Raw genomic sequence first — 8,437 nt, 5'->3', positions numbered from 1 at the left:
AACGCGCAGCGAAACGAACTAAAGCGGTTATAAAAGTGGATGTTATTGATAAAACTCCACGCAGAGATGTCGTTCCATGCTCTCACATACAATCTCTGCCATCAAAATAAAGTCCTACCAGATTTGGTAGGATTGTTTTATTTAAGAATTATATTATAAAAAGTATTTCTTTTCTTTCATATTTTGAAAATATTGAAATCAGCTAAGGGTCATAATTAGAAAAAATAAATAACCTAAATGTTAAAAAGTAAAGATAACAAAGCGAAAATTATAGTAACACGTGGCTCGGCTATCATCACGTGATTAGTGATCAATGCAGGGATTTGGTCCATCTGGTTCCAGTCAAATCTCTGCGCGGAGGTTGGTTATTGTTATGCACTGACTTTGAATTTGAAAACACAAGCCTATTTGCGTCATACGTAAAATGAAGTCTAAGAAATGCCCTTTGTGATCGGCTATGTGGAAACTTACTGCTTAATTTAATAGAACGGCATAATAAACGTGTAAGTCTAGTGGCTTCATTTCAGCGAAACGTATTTGTATGTGATCTGCATTCTTTTTACGAATACATTGCAAGGAATTCTTTTGTAAAGTAATCAACATTGAAACTAATGAAATAGTTTATGGTTGAATGTGGAAAGACGAACGTGTTGTATTATTAATGTTGACCATTTGCGAAACAGTCATTTTCTTTTATTATTTTTTTTTACAGATTTCAGGCAATGGTGACATTTTGTCGCTTGTTGGAATTTTATTCATGTTTTGGCTTTTATTCGTAGCTTAAACATGATTTAAAGAAATAGGCCTTAACCATCAAGGACAACAGAAAGCGTCGCATCGTCATCTTGCCAATACCAATACTTTTGCTGAAAGAGCATTATTTGCCCGCAATTATATTTTTTATTTTATGTCACAGCAATACATTCAAATGAAAGGCTAACGTCGCATCTACTGAAAAACAAAATATATTTACTTTTAAATGAAATGAAGAAATTGCATAAGGATTTCGGTGTGGTTCGTAAGTATTTACCCATTTATGCATAGCGTCTATAAAAAAGGCCTTGGCAAACAGCGTAGACCCAGATGAGACGCCGCATGATGCGGAGTCTCACCAGGATCTGCGCTGTTTGCTTGTAAAAAGAAATTTCTGTAAGAAATATTCTAAATATATAAATAAATATACTAGACAAATATACCCTTATTTTGGAAATAAATCGATCCAATTTAGAAGGATTGGAGAGTCCACTAGGCATAAATGGGTTAATAAGTTTTTTAAGCATACAATAATTGCACGCGTTACCCCGCGTTGAATCATGATGTTTATCTAGTTCGCTGAACATGCTTTACGGGCGTTTAATGATAATTGAGTTATGACGTCATGCCCGGTGGAGGTAAATGAATATTAAAAATAATCGTAATAATATTATCAATCGTGATACATCGGCTATCTTGGATTCCTCCGTAAGATAGGCCTCGTGGCTAACGGTCGCCATATTGCCTTGTATTACTACTTTACTACCCAAAAGGTTGTCAGTCTATTGTTATGAGGCTGTATACGATGCGCGTTGGACTAGCGCCAAACTTTTTACCGAAACTTTGATATAAATAGCACTATTAACATTCATTTGTGTTGCATTTTGACCTATTATCCAAGTGATTTACTTTTCCATTATTATTTAATCACCCTATCATCCAATTTTTAAGATGAAATTACGGTGTTTTCAAAACCAACCAAACCGAAAGTGAAACTGGATGCATTACGTTTCGCGATGTAAACATTAAATATTTGTTCAGTTTGAGGAAGCGAATCAATAATAGACGTTGGAATATGTATGCAATACAGACTATCATTGCCGATTGTAGTACTGGCTAAAAAATACCTTTTATGACAGGTCATGTATAGAACGTTAATCAAATAGTGACCTAGTTCTGACTACCAAATCTATTTAATACAGCATCTAACATTTTTAAATCGTTTTACAAAGACAGAAATCCTGCTCACAATTCTTTTAAACTTCATACAGTTTCTGAAGATTTTGTTTACAAAGAGTTAAGCAAATTGAATTTTTCTAAAAGTACTGGGTTAGACGAAATCCCGGCCAGATTTTCGAAAGATTCTGCTCCTTATATCAAAACTCATATTACATTTTTTATAAATAGCTCTATTGTTAACAATGTAGTTCCCACTGATTTAAAAAGTGCTAAGGTAAAACCACTGTTTAAGAAAGACAAAAGGTCCGAGGTTTCTGATTATAGACCGGTTAGTATTTTGTCCATTGTTTCAAAAATATTAGAGAGAGCTGTATACAACCAGTTGGAATCCTTTTTAGTGAAGAACGGTCTGTTGTATGAGTATCAGAGTGGATTCAGGGGGAATCACTCCACTGACTCCTGTCTTATTCACCTGTCTGATCATATACGTGGACAAACCTCTAATGGCTTGTTTACTGGTATGATTATGTTAGATCTACAGAAGGCATTCGACACTGTAGATCATGACATTCTGTGTCGGAAGCTTCGTGCGATGGGAGTGGAGTCTGTGGAGTGGTTTCGCTCGTACCTAGATGATAGGACGCAGTCTGTACATGTTAATGCCGCTAAATCGGATTTCGAATCGGTAGTGTGTGGTGTTCCCCAAGGGAGTATACTGGGTCCTCTTTTGTTCTTGACCTACGTTAATGATATGAAAACAAGTATATCATCCAACTGTAAATTAATAATCTATGCTGATGACAGTGCTATTTTGTATTCACATAAAGATCCAAGTACCATCAGTCAAGTTTTAGGCAAAGAACTCGAGTCCTGTAGTAAATGGTTAATTGAAAATAAGCTATCCCTCCATCTAGGCAAAACAGAATGTATTCTTTTTGGTTCGATACGTAAACTCACCAAGGTGGACAATTTTCATATACAATGTAATGATCATGTTATAAAATCTCAGACGTATGTAAAATATCTTGGTTCTATTCTAGATGCTGATTTGTCCGGTACTTCTATTGTAAATAATATCGTCAAGAAGGTTAACTCTAGACTTAAATTTTTATATAGACAACGTGATTTTTTAAATAAAAGTCTTAGAAAAAGCTTATGTAATTCTTTAATACAATGTCATTTAAATTATGTATCCTCTTCGTGGTATTGTGGACTCACGAAACAGCTTAAGCACAAGTTACAAATAGTCCAAAATAATATGGTTCGTTTTATTAACAATTCCCATTGTAGGACATCACTTGTTGTATCGCATTTTGAAGAACTTGGTTTATTGAAAGTTGAACAAAGATGCAAGCAACTTCGGCTTAACCACATCCATAAGATTTTCTACAATAAATGTCCAAGCTATATGAAAGACAATTTTGTCAAATGTACAGATGTCCATCAGTATGGGAATAGATCCCGATTTAATTTTTATGTACCTCAAGTTGATGGCTTTACTAGTTCTTCATTTTACTACAATGGTATTACGGATTGGAATGCATTACCCGATAATATAAAGTCCATCGAATCGAAATTTACTTTTAAGAAACTTGTTAAGACACATCTATTAAATGATATGAAGGTAGACGAGAATTCCATGTATTTTTACTTTTAGATTTGTTTTATTTTATGTAATTCATTATTTTTTATGTTTTTATTCGTGTCAGTGTATTATCATGTCAACTTTTGAAAGATTCATTTAATTTGTAGAAGAAATCATGTGTAGGATCATGTCGATTATATATTAAGAACTGAAAAACAATATATTTATAGTCACTTATAAGATCTGTTCGACTAAATCCAGGGACCCCGTTGGAAATAAGCTTTTTCATGTTTACATGTCTAAGCTTTACGGGTTATCCTGTGTATACATCATGTCGTAATCTTATTTGGATCTGTGATAAATGGCACCATTCATGTAATGCATGTTTCTGAATATGATAATAATGCAATCTATACGTTATTTATTGCCTTCATTGCATTGAATTGTAAATTGCTTGACATGTATGCACAAATAAAACAAACAAACAAACAAATACCATAACTTTAAATGTCGCTTTTTATGATTTTTGACTGGCGCGACTTTATAGTTATGGACCAATTCCATTAGGAAAGTCAACCAGAAATTCCCGAAAAGTTGACAGTTAATAAATACCGGTCCAAAACAGCTTTTAAATGCAGTTATTGTCCCAAATCAACCACTTGATCGGAAAGATTGACATTTTTTACATTTAACTGATATAATCTTTCACAAAATACTATCTTAAACATTTACAATTTATCTATTCTGCTTTTACATATCGAGAAAAACAGCGATGTGTCAGACTTACTTGAAATGCGAATCTCCCGGATTTCACGGTCATATGACGTTATTTCTATTTTTAGTAACATACCATGCGCTCAAGTGTTTTCAAATTCAGAATGACATTTCCCGGTATTTTAGATTATTCTCGCTTGTTTTGTAAACAAATTGTAGTGTAAATACAAACTCAAAGTAAATATTATTTAAAACTACCGGATTTACGCTAAAATCAGTCTTATAATCCACCAGACGTAAGTTGTTTATCACAAATAATACATTTCAGAAAACGAAAGTAATATTTACAATTTCAGCAAATAATGTCAAGGTCGATCTGAAAGTATCGAAATGAAAACTCGTCACGTGACAAAGCGGCAATGGCGTCAAAATTGTGAATTTCAGACTGATGAGAGTTATTTTCGTATATTGTAAGATGCATTTGAAACATTTGAACCTTAAAATAATCCCCGATGCAGTATTTTATATTAATTCACCAATATATGTAGAAATGTTTCCAAGAAACTGAGCTTTCTTTGATTTATAGCGTGACATAAATATGTTATGACTCTGGTTGACTTTCGATACGGAGTAAGCTTCAGCGTACAGGTCTGTCAATACAGTGTAAACTGTACGCTGAAGTTTCTTTAGCTAATAGGGACCATAAATCACTACAAATGTCTGGGTTGTTCATTAATATAATTAATGCACGTTTCTGATCTAATTGCCTGTATCTAGTTGTAATTAACATGATATTGATAAAATTAAAACGTTTTTTCATAAATTAACATTACGTGTTTTATTTTTATCATTTAGGGAATATATAATTGTATCATTATCATCATTAAATATTCTGAAAATGATCTAAATTATCATGATTACTTTAAAGTAGAATTTTTCAAATTTTACTCATTGTTTTAATGAATTAGCACATTTGCTTGATTCAAAATAAAATGTATTAATAAGGGTTTCAGTTGTTAGTTTTAACCCATTTTTAGTTCGATTAAATTTAAAGTACTAACTACGTACATGTATGTGAAATGCTCTTGAGTTCGTTTCCTGGGCCTAGAACCAGTACTTGGGTGTCTCTTGGAGATTTCTTAAGAATGCTCCCACACTGGGGATCAAACCAGTGACCTCCAGATCATTAGGTGGACACCACATCCATTACACATCAGCGACCTTTAATTAGTAAATTACTTTAGTATTGCAGCATTATATAATGTAATGTTGCTACATATTTTTGGAAAATGATTAATGTGCAGTACTAAATAAATCTAAATGCCTACAATTTTAATTGTGTATATTGTGTGATTATTAGTTACAAATTCCCTTTTTACAGGTATACTGGATTATGAAAGACTGATAAACATAAAATTGACAACTCATATCCCCAACGATACTTTGTGTGGCTCATTCTCGGAACAAACCCATAGTCAGTGAGAAAACTACAGTGTAAAAAGACCACTTGATTGTGACAATTATGGCTGACCAAGCAAATGTTATCATTTAAAATAAAGAAAACTTCCAGTTCAATATACATTTTATACCAATTATGACATTGGCCAACACAGAGAATAATTATAAGGTTGATTTTCTCAAAATTGACTGTTACAATGGGATACTGTTTTAAGCTTCACTCTACTTTGTCTGAAAATAAAAGTCCTAAATGATGTAATAGAAACATACATATTTAATTTTTAGTTTTACAAGGATATATATATATATATATACATATATTATAATATCTTTTTATCGATGGTCAATCAATTTAAGTTTAACTAATATATACATACACATTTTATACATGTGTATGCTTTGATTTTTTTCTATTGAAGCCAAATTTATATCCTATTAGATAGATAGATAATATACAGCAGTATTCCTAGTTTGTCTGCAAGTACTGCAGAAATCATGGATTATTATTTTACTGAGTCAGCCTTAATCTTTATATTATAACTGTTAAAACAGATTAAGATGGGCATTATACAATTGAGGATGCATCAAGATTAAAAAATGGTACATGTATAAATTAATAAAGAATCAATAACAATCAGAAACTGTGCATTTTTTTCAGTATTGTGTGAAAGGATTTGAAGTAATTATGTGTTTTGGAAATATGATTTATGTGAATTTGAATAAATATATAAAATTTTGTGATTTTCTCAGACAAAACTGTTAATTACATACTAAAGTATTCAGAATGTATTATTGTAATATTCATTCGAATTTTTTAGTACAAAAAGCACTTTTCCCTGGCATTTGTATTTATAGTAATTGCATATTTTATAATTCTGACAGCATTTATAAACTGTGTTCATGCAAGCATGAAACCGGTTTCATTTTTTGAGTATTTAAACAAGAGGGCCATGATGGCCCTGTATCGCTCCACTGCTGAAAAAAGGCTGAAACAGATTTCTCTGCATGTGCAAATACTTAAATATAGGCCCTATTTAAGCACATGTACACTTTTGTGACCTTCTGGGCTGGGTCAAATTTAACCCCAGGGGCATAATTTGAGCAAATTTTGTAGAGGACTACTATATCTCACTACATACAAAATGTGGTAGCCCTAGATCCTAGAGTTAAGGACAAGAATATTTTTAAAGTTTTCACAAAATAAGCAAGATATACGCGTATATAATGTTCAATTTTGTGACATGCGGGTCAGGATCAAATTTGACCCAAAGGGCATAATTTGAACAAACTTGGTAGAGGACTATAAGATGTTACTGCATACCAAATTTGGTAGCCATAGTCCAAATGGTTTTCGAAAAGAAGATTTTTAAAGATTTCACAAAATAGGCGCTTTAAAAGCGTTTATTCAATTTTGTGACCCCCCGGGGCAGGGTCAAAGTTGACCCCAGAGGCATTATTTGAACAAATTTGGTAGAGATTTATTAGATGTCACTACATACCAAATTGGGTAGCCCTAGGCCCAATGGTCATGGACAACAAGATTTTTAAAGTTTTCACAAAATAGGCCCCATATAAGTGTAAGTGTTTTGTGACCCCGGGCAGGGTCAAATTTGACCCAAGGGGCATAATTTTAACAAACTTGGTAGAGAACTATAACATGTCACTACATACCAAATTTGGTTGCCCTATGCCTTATGGTTAAGGACAAGAAGAGTTTTAAAATTTTCACAAAATAGGCACTATATAAGCTTATAATTGATTTTGTGGCCCCCGGGGCAGGGTCAAATTTGACCCCTGGGGCATTATTTGAACAAACTAAGTAGAGGACTATACAATGTCACTACATACCAAATTGTGTAGCCCTAGGCCTAATGGTTATGTACAAGATTTTTTTTTAAGTTATCACAAAATAGGCATTATATAAGCATATGTTCAATTTTGTGACCCCCGGGGCAGGGTCAAATTTGACCCAAGGGATCAAATTTGAACAAATTAGGTAGAGGACTATTAGATGTCACTATATACCAAATTTGATAGCCCTAGGCCGGATTGTTATGGACAATAATTTTTTGTAAGTTATCACAAAATAGGCCTTATATAAGCATATGTTCAATTTTGTGACCCTCGGGGCAGGGTCAAACTTGACCCCAGGGGCATAATTTGAACAAACTTGGTAGAGGACTATAAGATGCCACTACATACCAAATTTGGTAGCCCTAAGCCCAATGGTTATGGACGAGAAGATTTGTAAAGTTTTCACAAAATATACCCTATATAAGCATATGTTCAATTTTGTGACCCCCGGGGCAGGGTCAAATTTGACCCCAGGGATATAATTTGAACAAATTTGGTAGAGGACTATTAGATGTCTCTACATACCAAATTTGATAGCCCTAGGCCCAATGGTTATGGACGGGAGATTTTGAAAGTTTTCACAAAATAGGCCTTATTTAAGCAAATTTTCAATTTTGTAACCCCAGGGCAGAGTCAAATTTGACCCCAGGGGCATAATTTGAACAAATTTGAAAGAGGTTCACCCCAGGAACATTCCTAAGAAATTTCATCAGAATTGGACCAGTAGTTTAGGAGAAGATGTTTAAAGGAAAAGTTTATGCATGGATGCACGATGGACACAGGACCTTTGGCCAGTGGAGCTAAAAATCAAATTAAACATTTAGTTTTGATGTAAAATCAGTTTTTATATGCAGGTGTCTATTTCACTTATAAATTAAAACAGCATATTATTCA

The 8,437-nt window shown here is 33.2% G+C and overlaps 1 long non-coding RNA gene across 1 annotated transcript in view; it reads right to left on the bottom strand.

The window, feature by feature from the left end:
* Nucleotides 1-1,927: 1,927 nt before the first annotated feature.
* The window catches only part of LOC127868871 (uncharacterized), an 11,899-nt gene continuing 5,389 nt past the window's right edge, over nucleotides 1,928-8,437 (bottom strand). Inside the window, exon 2 of the long non-coding RNA XR_008044284.1 lies at nucleotides 1,928-2,670. This is a non-coding gene — a long non-coding RNA (uncharacterized LOC127868871). The remainder of the gene's footprint in view (nucleotides 2,671-8,437) is intronic.

Source organism: Dreissena polymorpha, chromosome 2, assembly GCF_020536995.1.
Source record: "Dreissena polymorpha isolate Duluth1 chromosome 2, UMN_Dpol_1.0, whole genome shotgun sequence".
Lineage (NCBI taxonomy): Eukaryota > Metazoa > Mollusca > Bivalvia > Myida > Dreissenidae > Dreissena > Dreissena polymorpha.
The sequence above is the reverse complement of the archived record's forward strand: the minus strand, read 5'-3'. Positions and strand labels throughout refer to the sequence as shown.